This window comes from Coregonus clupeaformis, unplaced genomic scaffold (assembly GCF_020615455.1).
Source record: "Coregonus clupeaformis isolate EN_2021a unplaced genomic scaffold, ASM2061545v1 scaf3885, whole genome shotgun sequence".
NCBI classification, from domain to species: domain Eukaryota; kingdom Metazoa; phylum Chordata; class Actinopteri; order Salmoniformes; family Salmonidae; genus Coregonus; species Coregonus clupeaformis.
The window spans coordinates 291-25,152 of NW_025537339.1; the positions used below are offsets into that span (position 1 = coordinate 291).

Below are 24,862 nucleotides of genomic sequence, written 5' to 3' on the forward strand. Positions count from 1 at the left end.
TAGACTCTCTTTTCAACATTAATTCAGAACTGAAAATGAGCCTGATTTCAACGTCTGGAAATTACCTATTTTCAACGTCCGGGAAAAATATGTATTTCAAACATCTAGGGCGGCAGGTAGCTTAGTGGTTAAGAGCGTTGTGCCAGTAACTGAAAGGTCGCTGGTTCTAATCCCCGAGCCGACTAGGTGAAAAATCTGTCGATGTGCCCTTGAGCAAGGCACTTAACCCTAATTGCTCCTGTAAGTCGCTCTGGATAAGAGCGTCTGCTAAATTATTATCTGGAAAAGACACGTTTTAAACGTCCGGAAAATATGTATTTACGACTTCCTCAAAAGACGTTCTTTCACCTTTCATTCAGAACCTAAAATGAACATAACTTAAACTTCTGGAAAATATGTCTTTTAAATGTAATTTTGCTTATAGGGTTCACATTTTTGGGAACACACTGAAAAGTAACTTGGCATGAAGAAAGTTGCATTGACAGTGTTGAAGGAGTGTACTGAATTAATACATCATAAGGTAAGGGCTGGAAGTTGTTCTGGATGCTCGAACAGTGAAGTGCCTGTCTTGTGTGTTTATCTAGCTAATTAGCTAGAATGTGTACACCCACTGCAATGCACAGCCAATGCGCTACTTGCATGTGCATTGGCGGGGTTTAGATTCAACATAGCTAACTGTTCATTAGCAAGACATCAGCTGGTTTGTGTTGTTAGAGGCTGGTCTTGGTTGAGGAAATGTAGGCTAGCAAGCAGTGTTTGTGCTGAAACTGAAATCTGGCTGCACACGTAGCTATCTAGCCAGTTTGACTGTATCATGCCAGAGTAGCTAGATGAGCAATGCCCATTTAATGTATTATAAGTTAGCAGCTTCACACATTTCCCAAAATGTGATGTTTACTATGAACTTTACTTAGCTAGCTAGCTATGCTTTGTGGAAGAATATAGCTAGCTATGATATATTGTCAACATTGAGTTGTTACAGTCTTATTGACTTGAAGCTACTGGCTGTAATAGCAGCCAAGGATGTTCACTAGCTTATTTGTTTGTGCTCTGATTTAGTTTACACAGATGACTTCAGCCATATGAAAAACCTTCCATAGTAAATATAACTAGCTAGCTATCTTCCTTTACTTGTAGCTTGCTTCTCATCCGACGGGTGATAGCTAGCTAGTTAGTCAATCCAACATTTTCGAAAATCCAATGGTCACTTTTATGGATGCTATAGTCTCGTTTTAATTCGACGTCTAGAATTTGAGCTAGGTAGGCACAGAAAATACTCTGAAAATTAAATTGCTAACGACCCTGTTAAAAATCCTGTATGTGGTTCTCGGTAACGGCCGGACGGCTGATGATGATTTGCAAATGTTCGACATTGGTGACATATTGTCTTAGATATGATGGCAGGGAGATTTGAATTCAACATTGAGCTTCAACCAATGCCTACTATCATAGTGGCTTCGACCGGCTATACTCATGTCTAGTTGTTTTTCTTTGACTTTTGTTAGGAACCTACAAAACCTTTCAGAACATCTTCAAATAACATGGTAGGATTTCAGAGAGACTACAGTGTTCAAAGCTCTTCAAATATAAATATATATATTTTATTAAAGACATCCTCCAGAGATTCTTGAACTTTTACTGTTGAAAAGCGACATCTATAAAAACAGTAAAGTACACACACACTAAAGGGTAAGTTTTGAGCAAAATAGTGCTTTTGAGACACAACTGCAAACTTCAAGGAGTGGGGCATTCAAGGAGTTGGTCTGATGGGGATTCGTGATGTCATCGGCCTCCCCCCTTGCATGCATGAGGAACAATAGAGGAGCAATAGAGAACAAGAGGAAGGCAAACCCCCCCATGTCATGAGGATACCTGGACCAGCTATTGAGAAGTGTGTTTTGTTAAGTAAATCAGGTGATAAATGAGCTGAAAAGGAGCCTGGAGTAGGACTTTAAATCATTTCTGAATGCAGAAAAGTAACACGGGAGTGCAATATAAAAGAAATATATAGAGAGCTTTTTCTACATTCAAAATATATGCATCATTTATTTATTCCAAAGCACGATTTCAAAGAATATTACTTGCAAGGATGAAGCTTGTAAACCTGTTGGTAAGAACGTTATTACTGCTTTAGTCCTGGTACTGTGCTGCATGAGTTAGTAGAGACACACATGGTAACATCCAGGGTCAACGTTCATCCTTTGAAATACACACTGACATTTCGTTACCAAATAAGGGCACAAGTAAAATGGACGTTTCGGCTAACCATGTATACTGTAATAACCCTTTGGTAGAGAAGCCACTGGAACTTTTTAAGACGGTCCCAAATACAATTATTATAAAGTAAGACGAGCGCCACAGAGCTTAATTCATGGTTGAAAGAACAGCACCTTGTTTTAATACAGAAAACCCCATTGTCACTCAAAATATCCCATCTTTACCATCATCTCCAATCTGCACTTCCACCAACACTCTGGATGGATGCAGGTAACAGAGTTCAAAGACAGGAGTCCCGATCAAAGCAGATGTTGGAGCAGAACAGAGAACAGTTTGATCAGAAGTAGAGAGAGATAGTAGAGTTTGTCTTTTATTGCTCTCTTCACCCCTAGCCTGGTTCCAGATCTGTTTGTAAAGTCCTATACCGCTCTTTTCACCCCTAGCCTGGTCTCAGATCTGTTTGTAAAGTCCTATATCGCTCTCTTCACCCCTAGCCTGGTTCCAGATCTGTTTGTAAAGTCCTATATCGCTCTTTTCACCCCTAGCCTGGTCTCAGATCTGTTTGTAAAGTCCTATATCGCTCTCTTCACCCCATAGCATGGTCCCAGATCTGTTTGTAAAGTCCTATATCGCTCTCTTCACCCCTAGCCTGGTCCCAGATCTGTTTGTAAAGTCCTATATCACTCTCTTCAGCCCTAGCCTGGTCTCAGATATGTTTGTAAAGTCCTATATCGCTCTTTTCACCCCTAGCCTGGTCTCAGATCTGTTTGTAAAGTCATATATCGCTCTTTTCACCCCTAGCCTGGTCCCAGATCTGTTTGTAAAGTCATATATCGCTCTTTTCACCCCTAGCCTGGTCCCAGATCTGTTTGTAAAGTCCTATACCGCTCTTTTCATGCCTAGCCTGGTCCCAGATCTGTTTGTAAAGTCCTATATCACTCTCTTCAGCCCTAGCCTGGTCTCAGATCTGTTTGTAAAGTCCTATATCGCTCTTTTCACCCCTAGCCTGGTTCCAGATCTGTTTGTAAAGTCCTATATCGCTCTCTTCACCCCATAGCCTGGTCCCCGATCTGTTTGTAAATCGTGCCAAACATGATTGGCAGAACAATGACCCCCAGGCGTTGGCAAGACTTCACATTCATGTCTGGGACCAAGCTACTCCCTCTCTCTCTCTAACCCTCCCTGGCGGTCCCTATGATATCCGCACGCGCCTGTGTCTGGGGCCGGGCCGGCGTGCTTGCAGCTGCCTGACGGCGGGTCTAACAGGCTGTCTGATGGGCTGCTTGTTGTATCTCTCCATGATCTCCTTGATGCGTGACAGGTTGGTGCGGCTGACGGTGAAGTCACAGCGGGTTGCTCCCATGTCGTAGCCCACCTCACACACCTTGCTTGTGGCGCTGTAGCCGTCGGCCTTCACCGTGATGCTGTACTCTCCTGGGTTCAACAGCCTCCAGTAGTCCCCGTCCGCCGCTAGGGAGAGGAAGAGAGGAGGTAAGTATGAGTGAGTGAGTGAGTGAGTGAGTGAGTGAGTGAGTGAGTGAGTGAGTGAGTGAGTGAGTGAGTGAGTGAGTGAGTGAGATGGAAAGAGAGACAGAGAGACACCTAGATCTTCTGCACAGATTCTGTCAGACCTGGGCCCTGACTGTAAATCTCAGTAACACAAAAATAATGGTGTTCCATAAAAGGTCCAGTTGCCAGGACCACAAATACAAATTCCATCTAGACCCCGTTGCCCTAGAGCACACAAAAAACTATACATACCTCGGCCTAAACATCAGTGCCACAGGTAACTTCCACAAAGCTGTGAATAATCTGAGAGACAAGGCAAGAAGGGCCTTCTATGCCATCAAAAGGAACATAAAATTCGACATACCAATTAGGATCTGGCTAAAAATACTTGAATCAGTTATAGAACCCCATTGCCCTTTATGGTTGTGAGGTCTGGGGTCCGCTCACCAACCAAGAATTCACAAAATGGAACAAACACCAAATTGAGACTCTGCATGCAGAATTCAGAAAAATATCCTCTGTGTACAACGTAAAACACCAAATAATGCATGCAGTGCAGAATACCCGCTAATTATCAAAATCCAGAAAAGAGCCGTTAAATTCTATAACCACTTAAAGGGAAGCGATTCCCAAAGCTTCCATAACAAAGCCATCACCTACAGAGAGATGAACTTGGAGAAGAGTCCCCTAAGCAGGCTGGTCCTGGGGCTCTGTTCACATACACAAACAGACTCCACGGAGCCCCAGGACAGCAACACAATTAGACCCAACCAAATCATGAGAAAACAAAAAGATAATTACTTGACACATTGGAAAGAATTAACAAAAAAACAGAGCAAAGTAGAATGCGATTTGGCTCTAAACAGAGTACACAGTGGCAGAATACCTGACCACAGTGACTGACCCAAACTTAAGGAAAGCTTTGACTATGTACAGACTCAGTGAGCATAGCCTTGCTATTGAGAAAGGCCGCCGTAGGCAGACCTGGCTCTCAAGAGAAGACAGGCTATGTGCACACTGCCCACAACATGAGGTGGAAACTGAGCTGCACTTCCTAACCTCCTGCCAAATGTATGACCATATTAGACACATATTTCCCTCAGATTACACAGACTTCGAAAACAAATCCAATTTTGATAAACTACCATATCTACTGGGTGAAATACCACAGTGTGCCATCACAGCAGCAATATTTGTGACCTGTTGCCATAAGAAAAGGGCAACCAGTGAAGAACAAACACCATTGGAAATACAACCCATATTTATGTTTATTTATTTTCCTATTTGTACTTTAACTATTTGCACATCATTATAACATTGTGTAGTCTCCCGAGTGGGGCAGTGGTCTAAGGCACTGCATCGCAGTGCTAGCTGTGCCACTAGAGACCCTGGTTCGAATCCAGGCTTTGTCGTAGCTGGCTGTGACCGGGAGACCCATGGGGCGGAGCACAATTGGCCCAGGATAGGGGAGGGAATGGCCGGCAGGGATGTGGGTTTGTTTCCCACGGGGGGCCAGTATGAAAAAAAAAAGTATTTTAACTAACTGTAAGTCGCTCTGGATAAGAGCGTATGTAAATGTAATGTATATATACATAATATGACATTTGAAATGTGTTTATTATTTTGTAACTTTTGTGAGTGTAATGTTTACTGTTAATATTTATTGTTTATTTCACTTTTGTTTATTATCTATTTCACTTGCTTTGGTAATGTTAACATACGTTTCCCATGACAATAAAGCCCTTAAATTGAATTGAATTTAGAGAGAGAGAGAGAGAGAGAGAGAGAGAGAGAGGGAGGGAGAGGGAGAGAGAATGAGAGAGAGAGAGAGAGAGAGAGAGAGAGAGAGAGAGAGAGAGAGAGAGAGAGAGAGAGATGGGGTTGCATATGTATTTTAAGGTCACGTGTCAGAGGAAATGTGAGAAAGAGGGTTCACAGCATGTCAGCATGTGTCAGAATTCTGATCCACACTGCATTCCACCATATAGGTCACGGACCGTGAATCACCAAAAGATTAGATTAAAAAAAAACTTTTTCAAGCCACCGAAGTTAACTTTCCTGCATGCAAATATAGTCCTAGAAGAACGCAGCACATCTTGATACTTGGCAACAGCAAAAAGTAAAGCTCCACTAGGAATACACTGACTGAACTGATAAAGACAGGAGAGGGAGGGCAGAACATAGAGAAGGAGGAGGGAAGAGGAGGCTGTTCTAACCCCCTCCATGAAAAGAGGAACTCTTCTTTCTTGCTCTTCTGTTTAGAGGTTTAAAAATAGCACCGCATGGTCATCTTGGATTTACCTCCATACTGTCTCCTGTCTCCTGTCTCCACTAGGCATGATATTGTGTTTTACCCCCCTGCTGTCTCCTGTCTCCTGTCTCCACTAGGCATGACATTGTGTTTTACCTCCCTGCTGTCTCCTCCCTCCTGTCTCCTCCCTCCTCCCTCCTGTCTCCTGTCTCCTGTCTCCTGTCTCCTGTCTCCTGTCTCCTGTCTCCTGTCTCCTGTCTCCTGTCTCCTCCCTCCTGTCTCCTGTCTCCTGTCTCCACTAGGCATGACATTGTGTTTTACCTCCCTGCTGTCTCCTCCCTCCTGTCTCCTGTCTCCTGTCTCCTGTCTCCTGTCTCCTGTCTCCTGTCTCCTGTCTCCTGTCTCCTGTCTCCACTAGGCATGACATTGTGTTTTACCTCCCTGCTGTCTCCTCCCTCCTGTCTCCTGTCTCCTGTCTCCTGTCTCCTGTCTCCTGTCTGTCTCCTGTCTCCTGTCTCCTGTCTCCTCCCTCCTGTCTCCTGTCTCCTGTCTCCACTAGGCATGACATTGTGTTTTACCTCCCTGCTGTCTCCTCCCTCCTGTCTCCTGTCTCCTGTCTCCTGTCTCCTGTCTCCTGTCTCCTGTCTCCTGTCTCCTGTCTCCTGTCTCCACTAGAAATGACATTGTGTGTGCTGAACCTGCTGGAAGCAACAGTGAACTGAACTCACCATGTGTGCTGAACCTTTGATCCAGCCACAGAAATGACAGTTTGATTTTCCTACCCCATCATGCTGTTCACCCACTCACCCCATCCCCACATCTCAGCACAACCCCTGAGCTGTGTGTGAAATATGGTGACAGTTACGAGACCTCTGTTGATCCACTGCACCAGTTATACAAAGAGCAACACATTGGCATCGGTATAAATTATGCTTTAACCATCGACTCACTGAGGTTACAAATCTACAGGTGAAGCTTGGTGTTGTTTTTTTCCTTTACTAGAAAAAAAATAACTTGCTGTAAAATGCTAATAACTGAGTTCTAAGTCCAGGAAAACAACCCTGGATGTCTCCATTATGGATGTGAGTCTATCCTTCTGTGTGTTCCTGCATGTTATGATGTGTGTGTATGTGTGTGTGTGTGTGAGTGTGTGTGTGAGTGTGTGTGTGTGTGTGTGTGTGTGTGTGTGTGTGTGTGTGTGTGTGTGTGTGTGTGTGTGTGTGTGTGTGTGTGTGTGTGTGTGTGTGTGTGTGTGTGTGTGTGTGTGTGTGTGTGAGTTTTTGTGTGGGTTCCTGGGTTCACAGTGAAGACAGATGATGCTTCACACTCTCTGACTAACCGGGGGATAGCAAGTTCCTTTTCCCATTGTTAGGTTGTTCACTGCAGGGTGTGTGAGTGTGTGTGTGAGTGTGTGAGTGTGTGTGTGTGTGTGAGTGTGTGAGTGTGAGTGTGAGTGTGTCAGTCAAAAATAAGACTATTTTGAGAAGAGCTGCTGGACATGTTTCCTCCCTCCTCCCGACTGCAGCAAAGCGAACTGGATTCTCTTGAAGGAAAGTGACTTGCAGACAGTACAGTCGGTTCCAGGAATAATAACAACGGCTGTGGATAGTCCTGAATGAATCGTGAATGAGTGAGAAAGAAAAGACGCACAAATATCATACTCCCAAGACATGCTAACCTCTCACCACTACAATAACAAGGGAGGTTAGCATTTTATATCATACCCCTAAAACATGCTAACCTCTCACCACTACAATAACAAGAGAGGTTAGCATTTTATATCATACCCCTAAAACATGCTAACCTCTCACCACTAAAATAACAAGGGAGGTTAGCATTTTATATCATACCCCTAAAACATGCTAACCTCTCACCACTACAATAACAAGGGAGGTTAGCATTTTTTTTGGGGGGGGGTATGGGGTGGCGCACAATTGGCCCAGCGTCGTCCAGGGTAGGGGAGGGAATGGCTGGCAGGGATGTTGCTGAGTTGGTAGAGCATGGCGTTTGCAACGCCAAGGTTGTGGGTTCGATTCCCACGGGGGGCCAGTATGAAAAATAAAATAAAAAATATGTATGCACTCACTAACTGTAAGTCGCTCTGGATAAGAGCGTCTGCTAAATGACTAAAATGTAAAATGTATGATATTTATGCCTCTGTAACTTTCTCACTCATCATTATTCACGATTCATTCAGGATGATCTGTAACCATGGTAACGTCCACATGAATGCAGAAGCGTTTAGAAACATATTATATTCTTAATTACAATAAAAGTGACTCCAAAATGACACAATACGTTATTTAACATTAATTTCTATTGGGCACAAAATAATCTGAAACACAACCAAAAACAAACAGCAAATGAATCCAACAAGTTTGTAGAGTCACAAGCTTGATGTAATCATTGCGTGTGTGTGTGCGTGTGTGTGCGTGTGTGTGCGTGTGTGTGTGTGCGTGCGTGTGTGTACATATGTGTGTGTGAGACTCACACTGTGGAATGAAGCTGAAGGGAAGAGTCATGGGAATTTCATCAAACCCTGAAGCAACTCATCTGCCTCACAGCTTTGACTGCAGAATATAAACTCAGCCACACATATGAATGATAAAATACAAGGCAAATAGGACAAGGTGCTTGTGTCATCATGTCTGCAGGCAGGTATCGACTGTGTAGTAAAATATATTAACCTCTAGCCTTATAAAACGGTAGCTATTTTCTGCTGTGGATTTACTTTGTCAAGCATGAAATACAAGCATGATCAGTTTCTGGGAGAGTTTTAAATGATCCAACATCATTGTCTTTGGCTGGAAGAAGTTCTTACTTTTGCAGCGTTAATTATATTCATTAATTATATGCCAGACATGTTGCTTATCTAATTATCATGTTCAATTTGTCTATTTGGTTCCCTGTCAGAATTATTATATAATATTGTCCATTATACAATCTCTGCTAATGATGTTTTCTATAGAATGCTAATTATGGATTATAGGAAGCAATAGCCTATGTATTACACTTTAGTCATTTAGCCAGACGCTCTTATCCAGAGCAATTAGGGTTAAGTGCCTTGCTCAAGGGAACATCGTCACCTCTGGGATTAGAACCAGCGACCTTTCGGTTGCTGGCACAACGCTCTTAACCACTAAGCTACCTGCCGCCCGTTGATTGGTCAAGGTTGTTAATCCACACTGACCATGTCATCTACCGCAGTAGTATCTTGGACTATAATACTTGGGTTTGGTGAAGTAATGTCAGATCCATAGAGACGGAACGACCAACACGGAGTATACTTTAATAAATCTCTCCATAGTATGTATCTCTACCTGTTCTGATGTCATGGCCAATACCCTCCACCTGGATGATGGCGTTGGCTATGCCCCGCCCCTGCATGTCCCGGACAACGCCTTTGATCCCACGATGCACCTGTGCATGAAAAGGCCAGAGGTCAAAGATCAACTGACTGTATAATATTAATAATAATAATATGGAATGTCTCATATATAATATTAATTTGATTATATTGATTGATTTTATTTAGGGTAAAACAAGTTCTACAGTATTTAAGAGTACAAGACACACAGAGTATGACACATGAAAACATACAAACTAGTATTTTCTATGTGGTCCTTGATATAAATATTTAAATAATATAATATACACACTCAGATATTAGCCTGATAAATCAGAAATATAATACATCCCCAGGGGGCTGTATCTCCCCATACAGTCTAGTGCCAGTAGATCCCCAGGGGGCTGTATCTCTCCCCATACAGTCTAGTGCCAGTAGATCCCCAGGGGGCTGTATCTCTCCCCATACAGTCTAGTGCCAGTAGATCCCCAGGGGGCTGTATCTCTCCCCATACAGTCTAGTGCCAGTAGATCCCCAGGGGGCTGTATCTCTCCCCATACAGTCTAGTGCCAGTAGATCCCCAGGGGCTGTATCTCTCCCCATACAGTCTAGTGCCAGTAGATCCCCAGGGGCTGTATCTCTCCCCATACAGTCTAGTGCCAGTAGATCCCCAGGGGCTGTATCTCTCCCCATACAGTCTAGTGCCAGTAGATCCCCAGGGGGCTGTATCTCTCCCCATACAGTCTAGTGCCAGTAGATCCCCAGGGGGGCTGTATCTCTCCCCATACAGTCTAGTGCCAGTAGATCCTCAGGGGCTGTATCTCTCCCCATACAGTCTAGTGCCAGTAGATCCCCAGGGGGCTGTATCTCTCCCCATACAGTCTAGTGCCAGTAGATCCTCAGGGGGCTGTATCTCTCCCCATACAGTCTAGTGCCAGTGGATCCCCAGGGGGCTGTATCTCTCCCCATACAGTCTAGTGCCAGTAGATCCCCAGGGGGCTGTATCTCTCCCCATACAGTCTAGTGCCAGTAGATCCCCAGGGGCTGTATCTCTCCCCATACAGTCTAGTGCCAGTAGATCCCCAGGGGGCTGTATCTCTCCCCATACAGTCTAGTGCCAGTAGATCCTCAGGGGCTGTATCTCTCCCCATACAGTCTAGTGCCAGTAGATCCCCAGGGGGCTGTATCTCTCCCCATACAGTCTAGTGCCAGTAGATCCCCAGGGGGCTGTATCTCTCCCCATACAGTCTAGTGCCAGTAGATCCCCAGGGGGCTGTATCTCTCCCCATACAGTCTAGTGCCAGTAGATCCCCAGGGGGGCTGTATCTCTCCCTATACAGTCTAGTGCCAGTAGATCCCCAGGGGGCTGTATCTCTCCCCATACAGTCTAGTGCCAGTAGATCCCCAGGGGGCTGTATCTCTCCCCATACAGTCTAGTGCCAGTAGATCCCCAGGGGGCTGTATCTCTCCCCATACAGTCTAGTGCCAGTAGATCCCCAGGGCTGTCTCTCCCCATACAGTCTAGTGCCAGTAGATCCCCAGGGGGCTGTATCTCTCCCCATACAGTCTAGTGCCAGTAGATCCCCAGGGGGCTGTATCTCTCCCCATACAGTCTAGGTGCCAGTAGATCCCCAGGGGCTGTATCTCTCCCCATACAGTCTAGTGCCAGTAGATCCCCAGGGGGCTGTATCTCTCCCCATACAGTCTAGTGCCAGTAGATCCCCAGGGGGCTGTATCTCTCCCCATACAGTCTAGTGCCAGTAGATCCCCAGGGGCTGTATCTCTCCCCATACAGTCTAGTGCCAGTAGATCCCCAGGGGGCTGTATCTCTCCCCATACAGTCTAGTGCCAGTAGATCCCCAGGGGGCTGTATCTCTCCCCATGCAGTCTAGTGCCAGTAGATCCCCAGGGGCTGTTCCTCCCCATACAGTCTAGTGCCAGTAGATCCCCAGGGGGCTGTATCTCTCCCCATACAGTCTAGTGCCAGTAGATCCCCAGGGGGCTGTATCTCTCCCCACACAGTCTAGTGCCAGTAGATCCCCAGGGGGCTGTATCTCTCCCCATACAGTCTAGTGCCAGTAGATCCCCAGGGGGCTGTATCTCTCCCCATACAGTCTAGTGCCAGTAGATCCCCAGGGGGCTGTATCTCTCCCCATACAGTCTAGTGCCAGTAGATCCCCAGGGGGCTGTATCTCTCTCCCCCATACAGTCTAGTGCCAGTAGATCCCCAGGGGGCTGTATCTCTCCCCATACAGTCTAGTGCCAGTAGATCCCCAGGGGGCTGTATCTCTCCCCATACAGTCTAGTGCCAGTAGATCCCCAGGGGGCTGTATCTCCCCATACAGTCTAGTGCCAGTAGATCCCCAGGGGGCTGTATCTCTCCCCATACAGTCTAGTGCCAGTAGATCCCCAGGGGGCTGTATCTCTCTCCCATACAGTCTAGTGCCAGTAGATCCCCAGGGGGCTGTATCTCTCCCCATACAGTCTAGTGCCAGTAGATCCCCAGGGGGCTGTATCTCTCCCCATACAGTCTAGTGCCAGTAGATCCCCAGGGGCTGTATCTCTCCCCATACAGTCTAGTGCCAGTAGATCCCCAGGGGGCTGTATCTCTCCCCATACAGTCTAGTGCCAGTAGATCCCCAGGGGGCTGTATCTCTCCCATACAGTCTAGTGCCAGTAGATCCCCAGGGGCTGTATCTCTCCCCATACAGTCTAGTGCCAGTAGATCCCCAGGGGGCTGTATCTCTCCCCATACAGTCTAGTGCCAGTAGATCCCCAGGGGGGCCGTATCTCTCTCCCATACAGTCTAGTGCCAGTAGATCCCCAGGGGGCTGTATCTCTCCCCATACAGTCTAGTGCCAGTAGATCCCCAGGGGGCTGTATCTCTCCCCATACAGTCTAGTGCCAGTAGATCCCCAGGGGGCTGTATCTCTCCCCATACAGTCTAGTGCCAGTAGATCCCCAGGGGGCTGTATCTCTCCCCATACAGTCTAGTGCCAGTAGATCCCCAGGGGGCTGTATCTCTCCCCATACAGTCTAGTGCCAGTAGATCCCCAGGGGGCTGTATCTCTCCCCATACAGTCTAGTGCCAGTAGATCCCCAGGGGGCTGTATCTCTCCCCATACAGTCTAGTGCCAGTAGATCCCCAGGGGGCTGTATCTCTCCCCATACAGTCTAGTGCCAGTAGATCCCCAGGGGGCTGTATCTCTCCCCATACAGTCTAGTGACAGTAGATCCCCAGGGGGCTGTATCTCTCCCCATACAGTCTAGTGCCAGTAGATCCCCAGGGGCTGTATCTCTCCCCATACAGTCTAGTGCCAGTAGATCCCCAGGGGGCTGTATCTCTCCCCATACAGTCTAGTGCCAGTAGATCCCCAGGGGGCTGTATCTCTCCCTATACAGTCTAGTGCCAGTAGATCCCCAGGGGGCTGTATCTCTCCCCATACAGTCTAGTGCCAGTAGATCATCAGGGGGCTGTATCTCTCCCCATACAGTCTAGTGCCAGTAGATCCCCAGGGGGCTGTATCTCTCCCCATACAGTCTAGTGCCAGTAGATCCCCAGGGGGCTGTATCTCTCCCCATACAGTCTAGTGCCAGTAGATCCCCAGGGGGCTGTATCTCTCCCCATACAGTCTAGTGCCAGTAGATCCCCAGGGGGCTGTATCTCTCCCCATACAGTCTAGTGCCAGTAGATCCTCAGGGGGCTGTATCTCTCCCCATACAGTCTAGTGCCAGTAGATCCCCAGGGGGGCTGTATCTCTCCCCATACAGTCTAGTGCCAGTAGATCCCCAGGGGGCTGTATCTCTCCCCATACAGTCTAGTGCCAGTAGATCCCCAGGGGGCTGTATCTCTCCCTATACAGTCTAGTGCCAGTAGATCCCCAGGGGGCTGTATCTCTCCCCATACAGTCTAGTGCCAGTAGATCCCCAGGGGGCTGTATCTCTCCCCATACAGTCTAGTGCCAGTAGATCCCCAGGGGGGCTGTATCTCCCCCATACAGTCTAGTGCCAGTAGATCCCCAGGGGGCTGTATCTCTCCCCATACAGTCTAGTGCCAGTGGATCCCCAGGGGGCTGTATCTCTCCCCATACAGTCTAGTGCCAGTAGATCCCCAGGGGCTGTATCTCTCCCCATACAGTCTAGTGCCAGTAGATCCCCAGGGGGCTGTATCTCTCCTATACAGTCTAGTGCCAGTAGATCCCCAGGGGGCTGTATCTCTCCCCATACAGTCTAGTGCCAGTAGATCCCCAGGGGGCTGTATCTCTCCCCATACAGTCTAGTGCCAGTAGATCCCCAGGGGGCTGTATCTCTCCCCATACAGTCTAGTGCCAGTAGATCCCCAGGGGGCTGTATCTCTCCCCATACAGTCTAGTGCCAGTGGATCCCCAGGGGCTGTATCTCTCCCCATACAGTCTAGTGCCAGTAGATCCCCAGGGGGCTGTATCTCTCCCCATACAGTCTAGTGCCAGTAGATCCCCAGGGGGCTGTATCTCTCCCCATACAGTCTAGTGCCAGTGGATCCTCAGGGGGCTGTATCTCTCCCCATACAGTCTAGTGCCAGTAGATCCCCAGGGGGCTGTATCTCTCCCCATACAGTCTAGTGCCAGTAGATCCCCAGGGGGCTGTATCTCTCCCCATACAGTCTAGTGCCAGTAGATCCCCAGGGGGCTGTATCTCTCCCCATACAGTCTAGTGCCAGTAGATCCCCAGGGGCTGTATCTCTCCCCATACAGTCTAGTGCCAGTAGATCCCCAGGGGGCTGTATCTCTCCCCATACAGTCTAGTGCCAGTAGATCCCCAGGGGGCTGTATCTCTCCCCATACAGTCTAGTGCCAGTAGATCCCCAGGGGGCTGTATCTCTCCCCATACAGTCTAGTGCCAGTAGATCCCCAGGGGGCTGTATCTCTCCCCATACAGTCTAGTGCCAGTAGATCCTCAGGGGCTGTATCTCTCCCCATACAGTCTAGTGCCAGTAGATCCTCAGGGGCTGTATCTCTCCCCATACAGTCTAGTGCCAGTAGATCCCCAGGGGGCTGTATCTCTCCCCATACAGTCTAGTGCCAGTAGATCCCCAGGGGCTGTATCTCTCCCCATACAGTCTAGTGCCAGTAGATCCTCAGGGGCTGTATCTCTCCCCATACAGTCTAGTGCCAGTAGATCCCCAGGGGGCTGTATCTCTCCCCATACAGTCTAGTGCCAGTAGATCCCCAGGGGGCTGTATCTCTCCCCATACAGTCTAGTGCCAGTAGATCCCCAGGGGGCTGTATCTCCCCTATACAGTCTAGTGCCAGTAGATCCCCAGGGGGCTGTATCTCTCCCCATACAGTCTAGTGCCAGTAGATCCCCCGGGGGCTGTATCTCTCCCCATACAGTCTAGTGCCAGTAGATCCCCAGGGGGCTGTATCTCTCCCCATACAGTCTAGTGCCAGTAGATCCCCAGGGGCTGTATCTCTCCCCAACAGTCTAGTGCCAGTAGATCCCCAGGGGGCTGTATCTCTCCCCATACAGTCTAGTGCCAGTAGATCCCCAGGGGGCTGTATCTCTCCCCATACAGTCTAGTGACAGTAGATCCCCAGGGGGCTGTATCTCTCCCCATACAGTCTAGTGCCAGTAGATCCCCAGGGGGCTGTATCTCTCCCCATACAGTCTAGTGCCAGTAGATCCCCAGGGGGCTGTATCTCTCCCCATACAGTCTAGTGCCAGTGGATCCCCAGGGGGCTGTATCTCCCCATACAGTCTAGTGCCAGTGGATCCTCAGGGGGCTGTATCTCTCCCCATACAGTCTAGTGCCAGTAGATCCCCAGGGGGCTGTATCTCTCCCCATACAGTCTAGTGCCAGTAGATCCCCAGGGGGCTGTATCTCTCCCCATACAGTCTAGTGCCAGTAGATCCCCAGGGGGCTGTATCTCTCCCCATACAGTCTAGTGCCAGTAGATCCCCAGGGGGCTGTATCTCTCCCCATACAGTCTAGTGCCAGTGGATCCTCAGGGGGCTGTATCTCTCCCCCATACAGTCTAGTGCCAGTAGATCCCCAGGGGCTGTATCTCTCCCCATACAGTCTAGTGCCAGTAGATCCCCAGGGGGCTGTATCTCTCCCCATACAGTCTAGTGCCAGTGGATCCTCAGGGGCTGTATCTCTCCCCATACAGTCTAGTGCCAGTAGATCCCCAGGGGGCTGTATCTCTCCCCATACAGTCTAGTGCCAGTAGATCCCCAGGGGGCTGTATCTCTCCCCATACAGTCTAGTGCCAGTAGATCCCCAGGGGGCTGTATCTCTCCCCATACAGTCTAGTGCCAGTAGATCCCCAGGGGGCTGTATCTCTCCCCATACAGTCTAGTGCCAGTGGATCCCCAGGGGGCTGTATCTCTCCCCATACAGTCTAGTGCCAGTAGATCCCCAGGGGGGCTGTATCTCTCCCCATACAGTCTAGTGCCAGTAGATCCCCAGGGGGCTGTATCTCTCCCCATACAGTCTAGTGCCAGTAGATCCCCAGGGGGCTGTATCTCTCCCCATACAGTCTAGTGAATAAAGGACTATAGACCACCTATTTCTAAAAACCTGTTTTCGCTTTGTCATTATGGGGTATTTTGTGTAGATTGATGATTATTATTCTTTTTTAATCCATTTTAGAATTATGCTGTAACGTAACAACATGTGGAAAAAGTAAAGGGGGTCTGAATAGTTTCCGAATGCACTGTATGCATGTGTGTGTGATTTGCAGGGGCTGTGTGTCTCTGTACTCTCTCTGCACTCTGCACCCTCTCTGCACTCTGCACCCTCTCTGCACTCTGCACCCTCTCTGCACTCTGTACTCTGTACTCTGCACCCTCTCTGTACTCTGCACCCTCTCTGCACTCTGCACCCTCTCTGTACTCTGCATCCTCTCTGTACTCTGCATCCTCTCTGCACTCTGCACCCTCTCTGTACTCTGCACCCTCTCTGTACTCTGCACCCTCTTTGCACTCTGCACTCTCTCTGTACTATGTACTCTGCACTCTCTCTGTACTCTGTACTCTCTCTGCACTACACTCTCTCTATATTCTGTACTCACTCTGCACTCTGTACTCTCTCTGCACTCTGCACTCTCTCTGTACTCTCTGCACTATGCACTATCTCTGTACTCTGTACTCTACACCATCTCTGCACTCTGTACTCTGCACCTTCTCTGCACTATGTACTCTGCACCCTCTCTGCGTTCTGCGCTCTGCACTCTTTCTGTACTATGCGCTCTGCACTCTCTGTGCTCTGTACTCTGCACCCTCTCTGCACTCTGCACCCTCTCTGCACTCTGCACCCTCTCTGCACTCTGTACTCTGCACCCTCTCTGTACTCTGCACCCTCTCTGCACTCTGCACCCTCTCTGCACTCTGCACCCTCTCTGTACTCTGCACCCTCTCTGTACTCTGCACCCTCTCTGTACTCTGCACCCTCTCTGTACTCTGCACCCTCTTTGCACTCTGCACTCTCTCTGTACTATGTACTCTGCACTCTCTCTGTACTGTGCTCTCTCTCTGTACTCTAGACTCTCTCTGTACTCTGCACTCTCGCTGCACTCTGCACCCTCTCTGTTCTCTGCACCCTCTTTGCACTCTGCACTCTCTCTGTACTATGTACTCTGCACTCTCTCTGTACTGTGCTCTCTCTCTGTACTCTAGACTTTCTATGTACTCTGCTCTGTCCTCTGCACACTCTCTGTACTCTGCGCTCTCTCTTCACTCTCTATGCACTCTGCACTCTCTCTGTGCTCTCTCTCTGTACTCTAGACTCTCTCTGTACTGTGCTCTCTCTTCACTCTCTATGCACTCTGCACTCTCTCTGTACTCTCTCTGTACTCAGCACTCTGTACCTGCTCCATGAAGACGAGCAGAGATTCCCGGTTGTTTTCCCACTCCTCCGCCAGCTCGCTCTCATGGGGGAATTTGTCACAGCCCACGTACATCGACAGCTCAAAGCAGTTGGTGTGCAAGTAGCTGAAATCATTCATACCTGCCAACACAGCACACAGACGAGTCATTTATCTGTTGGCCAACTGCCAAATCAAGAGACATCAGCTGATATTTTATTTTCTCAGTCATGTGTTGAAATGAAGAGCTACTCTGGTACTGGTCTGTGGTGGCAGATTGAGGTTCCACATGTTTTTGTCTTGTTTTCTTTGGTAAGTTTTGCACATTATATTACAACATTACAAAGAAACCCACAGAAAAAACATTCAAACAGCCTGTGGCTAAAGTGAATATGCAGATGTGTACACCTCAGACGGATACCTAATATAACTAAGCCCCCTGAGAAGTTAAAAAGGGTAAGCTAAGAAATACTGCTAGAACAGATCAAGCCTAGTCATGAAAGGAATTGAACTGAATTGAATTGAATTGAACTGAAATGAATTGAACTGAATTTAAATGAATTGAACTGAAATGAAATGAATTGAACTGAACTGAACTGAACTGAATTGAAATGAATTGAACTGAATTGAAATGAACTGAAATGAATTTAACGGAATTGAACTGAAATGAAATGAATTGAACTGAATTGAATTGAACTGAACTGAAATTAATTGAACTGAATTGAATTTAACTGAATTGAATTGAATTGAACTGAATGGGGAAAACAGCAACACTAACTCCCTGCTGCGGTGTGCCAGGATGCCCCGTTGATGGTGCCATCCTCCTTGGCAAAGTCCTCGGTGTGGCAGACGCGTCGGCTGGCGTCGGTCATCAGGCGGTGGGTGGATGCGTAGGAGAAGGCGAGCCAGCGGAAGACATGGTCGTCTGGGGTGGGGGTCTGCTCCCCTGGCTACACCCTGGGAACGGGTCCTGTCATAGGGGAAGGTCACCACCAACTCCCCTCCCTGGAGGTTACCACCCAGGACGAACGGGATCTTCTCCATCCAGGAGACCAGCGCACGCGTCTCTGCTGCTACCTGAGGAGAGGAGACGGAGAAGAGAGGGGAGAGAGGAGAGAGGAGAGAAGGAGGAGAGGGAGGAGAGAGGAGAGAGGAGAGGGAGGAGAGGAGGAAGAGGGAGAGGAGATGGGAGAAGAGGAGAGAGGGGAAGGGAAGGCGGGAGAGGAGGGGAGAGAGGAAGACGAGAAGAGAAGAGAATCGGGAGAGGAAAGGAGAGGAGTATCAGCCTCATACAACTTTTTAGTCTGACTGTATTGGAGCCGCCTGTTACCATGGTTACGGTTGACTGTATTGGGCCACCTGTTACCATGGTTATGGTTGACTGTATTGTGCCACCTGTTAACATGGTTATGGTTGACTGTATTGTGCCACCTGTTACCATGGTTATGGTTGACTGTATTGGGCCACCTGTTACCATGGTTATGGTTGACTGTATTGTGCCACCTGTTAACATGGTTATAGTTGACTGTATTGTGCCACATGTTACCATGGTTATGGTTGACTGTATTGTGCCACCTGTTACCATGGTTATGGTTGTCTGTATTGTTCTACCGGTTACCATGGTTATGGTTGACTGTATTATGGCATCTGTTACCATGGTTATGGTTGACTGTATTGTGCAACCTGTTACCATGGTTATGGTTGACTGTATTGTGCCACCTGTTACCATGGTTATGGTTGTCTGTATTGTGCCACCTGTTACCACAGTTATGTTTGACTGTATTGTGCCACCTGTTACCATGGTTATGGTTGTCTGTATTGTGTCACCTGTTACCATGGTTTTGTTGACTGTATTGTGTGACCTGTTACCATGGTTATGAGTGTTTGGGAAACTAACAGGGGGTGTTGGGAAGAGTGAGTGGGGAGGACAGTGAGTTGGTGTCACCTCAATACCATAGGACTTAAAACTGATTAAATGGTATCCTCTGGAAATAATTCCATTGTGTCATGGAATATCAGGGGACAGAAACAGACAAACAAATACATCAAGGTGGTACGTGACTAGTTAGGTATACACTTCATTTGTTTACTCCACTGACATCTGTACAAGGTGCATCTGCGCTCGGACAATAAAAGACTCCAAATAAGTACCATCCCATTGGTATTTATTTACTAAAACGTACTTATTTACTTGGTATTTATTTACACACAGGAACACTTGTGACTTCCGTCCCGCTTCCGCATTGTCTCCGTGCTGCTGTGCTGTTTGTTGCTACTTGGCTACCTGCCAAACTATTCACGTTTTACTTTTAATAAACGTTTAATCAATCTCTGTGTTCAACAAATTTACCAACTTTTTAGTTTTGTCCTCACTCATCTTTTTCGTTAAACTTTTTCACCCCGGACGTTTATCCCGAGACAGAAGAGTCATTTCCTGTGCGTTTTAGCTGCCAATTTTACTTTATTTTCCTTTTTTCCATCGCAACTTTTTCCCTTATTCAACTTTTTCACTCCGGACGCTTTATCTGGACATGGTTCGTCAACATCTTCAACAGCCGAAGCTAAGTAGTAACATTAACATGATGTCTTCTAATTGCAGTCGCTGTACTCATAATATACAGGAGAACGATCGCCTTACGGCGAGAATAGCTGTGCTACAAGCCCAGCTTCAGACGCAATCGTTAGGCAAGGGTAATTTCAGTGTAGGAAAGGAAGAAACAGCGTCTGTGCCACCAGTAAGTACAGACAGTAACGTTAGTATAAATCCCCCGCACAGTCCCCGCAGCCGGACAACTTTCTCATGGCTTCTGGAGGGAAATACTGTTGGAATGCTCAACCGGTGTCGCTCATTCAGCCGACAGAAACCTTCAACCGGTTTTCCCCATTATGTAGCGAGTCGGAGTCTGAGTCTGGAGTCTTCTCTTGTCTCTACTCCTCCCGTTACGGGGGTCTGAGACGCCGAAGGCTCCCACCATTAGCTCTGACAAATTGAAAACCCTAGTCATTGGCGACTCCATTACCCGCAGTATTAGACTTAAAACGAATCACCCAGCGATCATACACTGTTTACCAGGGGGCAGGGCTACCGACGTTAAGGCTAATCTAAAGATGGTGCTGGCTAAAGCTAAAACTGGCGAGTGTAGAGAGTATAGAGATATTGTTATCCACGTCGGCACCAACGATGTTAGGATGAAACAGTCAGAGGTCACCAAGTGCAACATAGCTTCAGCTTGTAAATCAGCTAGAAAGATGTGTCGGCATCGAGTAATTGTCTCTGGCCCCCTCCCAGTTAGGGGAAGTGACGAGCTCTACAGCAGAGTCTCAGCACTCAATCGCTGGTTGAAAACTGTTTTCTGCCCTCCCAAAAGATAACATTTGTGGATAATTGGCCCTCTTTCTGGGACTCACCCACAAACAGGACCAAGCCTGACCTGCTGAGGAGTGACGGACTCCATCCTAGCTGGAGGGGTGCTCTCCTCTTATCTACCAACATAGATAGGGCTCTAACTCCTCTAGCCCCACAGTGAAAGAGGGTGCAGGCCAGGCAGCAGGCTGTTAGCCAACCTGCCAGCTTAGTGGAGTCTGCCAATAGCATAGTCAGTGTAGTCAGCTCAGCCATACCCATTGAGACTGTGTCTGTGCCTCGACCTAGGTTGGGCAAAAACTAAACATGGCGGTGTTCACCCTAGCAATCTTATTAGGATAAAGACCTCCTCCATTCCTGCCATTATTGAAAGAGATCGTGATACCTCACATCTCAAAATAGGGTTACTTAATGTTAGATCCCTCACTTCAAAGGCAGTCATAGTCAATGAACTAATCACTGATCATAATCTTGATGTGATTGGCCTGACTGAAACATGGCTTAAGCCTGATGAATTTGCTGTGTTAAATGAGGCCTCACCTCCTGGTTACACTAGTGACCATATTCCCCCGTGCATCCCGCAAAGGCGGAGGTGTTGCTAACATTTACGATAGCAAATTTCAATTTACAAAAAAAATGGCGTTTTCATCTTTTGAGCTTCTAGTCATGAAATCTATGCAGCCTACTCAATCACTTTTTATAGCTACTGTTTACAGGCCTCCTGGGCCATATACAGCGTTCCTCTCTGAGTTTCCTGAATTCCTATCAGACCTTGTAGTCATAGCAGATCATATTCTAATTTTTGGTGATTTTAATATTCACATGGAGAAGTCCACAGACCCACTCCAAAAGTCTTTCGGAGCCATCATCGACTCAGTGGGTTTTGTCCAACATGTCTCTGGACCTACTCACTGCCACAGTCATACTCTGGACCTAGTTTTGTCCCATGGAATAAATGTTGTAGATCTTAATGTTTTTCCACAAAATCCTGGACTATCGGACCACCATTTTATTACGTTTGCAATCGCAACAAATAATCTGCTCAGACCCCAACCAAGGAGCATCAAAAGTCGTGCTATAAATTCTCAGACAACACAAAAATTCCTTGATGCCCTTCCAGACTCCTTTGCATACCCAAGGACGTCAGAGGACAAAAATCAGTTAACCACTTAACTGAGGAACTCAATTTAACCTTGCAATACCTAGATGCAGTTGCACCCCTAAAAACGAAAAACATTTGTCATAAGAAACTAGCTCCCTGGTATACAGAAAATACCCGAGCTTTGAAGCAAGCTTCCAGGAAATTGGAACGAAATGGCGCCACACCAAACTGGAAGTCTTCCGACTAGCTTGGAAAGACAGTACCGTGCAGTACCGAAGAGCCCTCACTGCTGCTCGATCATCCTACTTTTCCAACAATCGAGGAAAATAAGAATAATCCAAAATTTCTTTTGATACTGTTGCAAAGCTAACTAAAAAGCAGCATTCCCCAAGAGAGGATGGCTTTCACTTCAGCAGTAATAAATTCATGAACTTCTTTGAGAAAAAGATCATGACCATTAGAAAGCAAATTACGGACTCCTCTTTGAATCTGCGTATTCCTCCAGGGCTTAGCTGTCCTGGATCTGCGCTGACTCTGCAGGGCCTGGGATCGGGAGAGACACTTAAGTGTTTTAGTACTATATCTCTTGACACAATGATGAAAATAATCATGGCCTCTAAACCTTCAAGCTGCATACTGGATCCCTATTCCTACTAAACTGCTGAAGGAGCTGCTTCCTGTGCTTGGCCCTCCTATGTTGAACATAATAAACAGCTCTCTATCCACCGGATGTGTACCAAACTCACTAAAAGTGGCAGTGATAAAGCCTCTCTTGAAAAAAGCCAAACCTTGACCCGGAAAATATAAAAAAACTATCGGCCTATATCGAATCTTCCATTCCTCTCAAAAAATTTTAGAAAAGCTGTTGCGCAGCAACTCACTGCCTTTCTGAAGACAAACAATGTGTACGAAATGCTTCAGTCTGGTTTTAGACCCCATCATAGCACTGAGACTGCACTTGTGAAGGTGGTAAATGACCTTTTAATGGCGTCAGACCGAGGCTCTGCATCTGTCCTCGTGCTACTAGACCTTAGTGCTGCCTTTGACACCATCGATCACCACATTCTTTTGGAGAGACTGGAAACCCAAATTGGTCTACACGGACAAGTTCTGGCCTGGTTTAGATCTTACCTGTCGGAAAGATATCAGTTTGTCTCTGTGAATGGTCTGTCCTCCGACAAATCAACTGTACATTTCGGTGTTCCTCAAGGTTCCGTTTTAGGACCACTATTGTTTTCACTATATATTTTACCTCTTGGGGATGTTATTCAAAACATAATGTTAACTTTCACTGCTATGCGGATGACACACAGCTGTACATTTCAATGAAACATGGTGAAGCCCCAAAATTGCCCTCGCTAGAAGCCTGTGTTTCAGAGCATAAGGAAGTGGATGGCTGAAAACTTTTTACTTTTTAAACTCGGACAAAACAGAGATGCTTGTTCTAGGTCCCAAGAAACAAAGAGATCTTCTGTTAAATCTGACAATTCATCTTGATGGTTGTAAAGTCGTCTCAAATAAAACTGTGAAGGACCTCGGCGTTACTCTTGACCCTGATCTCTCTTTTGACGAACATATCAAGACTGTTTCAAGGACAGCTTTTTTTCCATCTACGTAACATTGCAAAAATCTGAAATTTTCTGTCCAAAAATGATGCAGAAAAATTAATCCATGCATTTGTTACTTCTAGGTTAGACTACTGCAATGCTCTATTTTCCGGCTACCCCGGATAAAGCACTAAATAAACTTCAGTTAGTGCTAAATACGGCTGCTAGAATCCTGACTAGAACCAAGAAATTTGATCATATTACTCCAGTGCTAGCTTCCCTACACTGGCTTCCTGTTAAGGCAAGGGCTGATTTCAAGGTTTTACTGTTAACCTATAAAGCGTTACATGGGCTTGCTCCTACCTATCTTTCCGAGTTGGTCCTGCCGACATACCAATACGTACGTCTACGGTCACAAGACGAGGCCTCCTAATTGTCCCTAGAATTTCTAAGCAAACAGCGGGAGGCAGGGCTTTCTCCTATAGATCTCCATTTTTATGGAACAGTCTGCCTACCCATGTGAGAGACGCAGACTCGGTCTCAACCTTTAAGTCTTTACTGAAGACTTATCTCTTCAGTAGGTCATATGATTGAGTGTAGTCTGGCCCAGGAGTGTGAAGGTGAACGGAAAGGCTCTGGAGCAACGAACAGCCCTTGCTGTCTCTGCCGGGCCGGTTCCCCTCTCCACTGGGGTTCTCTGCCTCTAACCCTGTTGCAGGGGCTGAGTCACTGGCTTGCTGGTGCTCTTTCATGCCCGTCCCTGGGAGGGGGTGCGTCACTTGAGTGGGTTGAGTTACTGACGTGATCTTCCTGTCTGGGTTGGCGCCCCCCTTGGTTTGTGCTGTGGTGGAGACCTCTGTGGGCTATACTCGGCCTTGTCTCAGGATTGTAAGTTGGTGGTTGAGGATATCCCTCTAGTGGTGCGGGGGCTGTGCTTTGGCAGAGTGGGTGGGGTTATATCCTTCCTGTTTGGCCCTGTCCGGTGGTTTCTTCGGATGGGGCCACAGTGTCTCCGGACCGCTCCTGTCTCAGCCTCCAGTATTTATGCTGCAGTAGTTTATGTGTCGGGGGCTGGGGTTAGTTGGTTATACCTGGAGTACTTCTCCTGTCTTATCCAGTGTCCTGTGTGAATTTAAGTATGCTCTCTCTAATTCTCTCGTTCTCTCTTTCTCTCTGAGAACCTGAGCCCTAGGACCATACGTCAGGACTACCGGGCATGATGACACCTTGCTGTCCCCAGTCCGCCTGGCCTTGCTGCTATTCCAGTTTCAACTGTTCTGCCTGCGGTTACGAAACCCCTACCTGTCCCAGACCTGCTGTTTTCAACTCTTAATGATCGGCTATGAAAAGCCAACTGAGAGACCTGAGCACCTAGGACCATACGTCGGGACTACCGGCCGTGGTGACTCCTTGCTGTCCCCAGTCCGCCTGGCCTTGCTGCTATTCCAGTTTCAACTGTTCTGCCTGCGGTTATGGAACCCCTACCTGTCCCAGACCTGCTGTTTTCAACTCTTAATGATCGGCTATGAAAAGCCAACTGAGATTTATTCCTGATTATTATTTGACCATGCTTGTCACTTATGAACATTTTTGAACATCTTGGCATGGTTCTGTTATAATCTTCACCCGGCACAGCCAGAAGAGGACTGGCCACCCCTCATAGCCTGGTTCCTCTCTAGGTT

The 24,862-nt window shown here is 47.4% G+C and overlaps 1 pseudogene; it reads right to left on the minus strand.

Moving 5' to 3' along the window:
* Positions 1-1,883: 1,883 nt before the first annotated feature.
* LOC121578353 overlaps positions 1,884-24,862 on the minus strand; it is a 33,360-nt pseudogene continuing 10,381 nt past the window's right edge.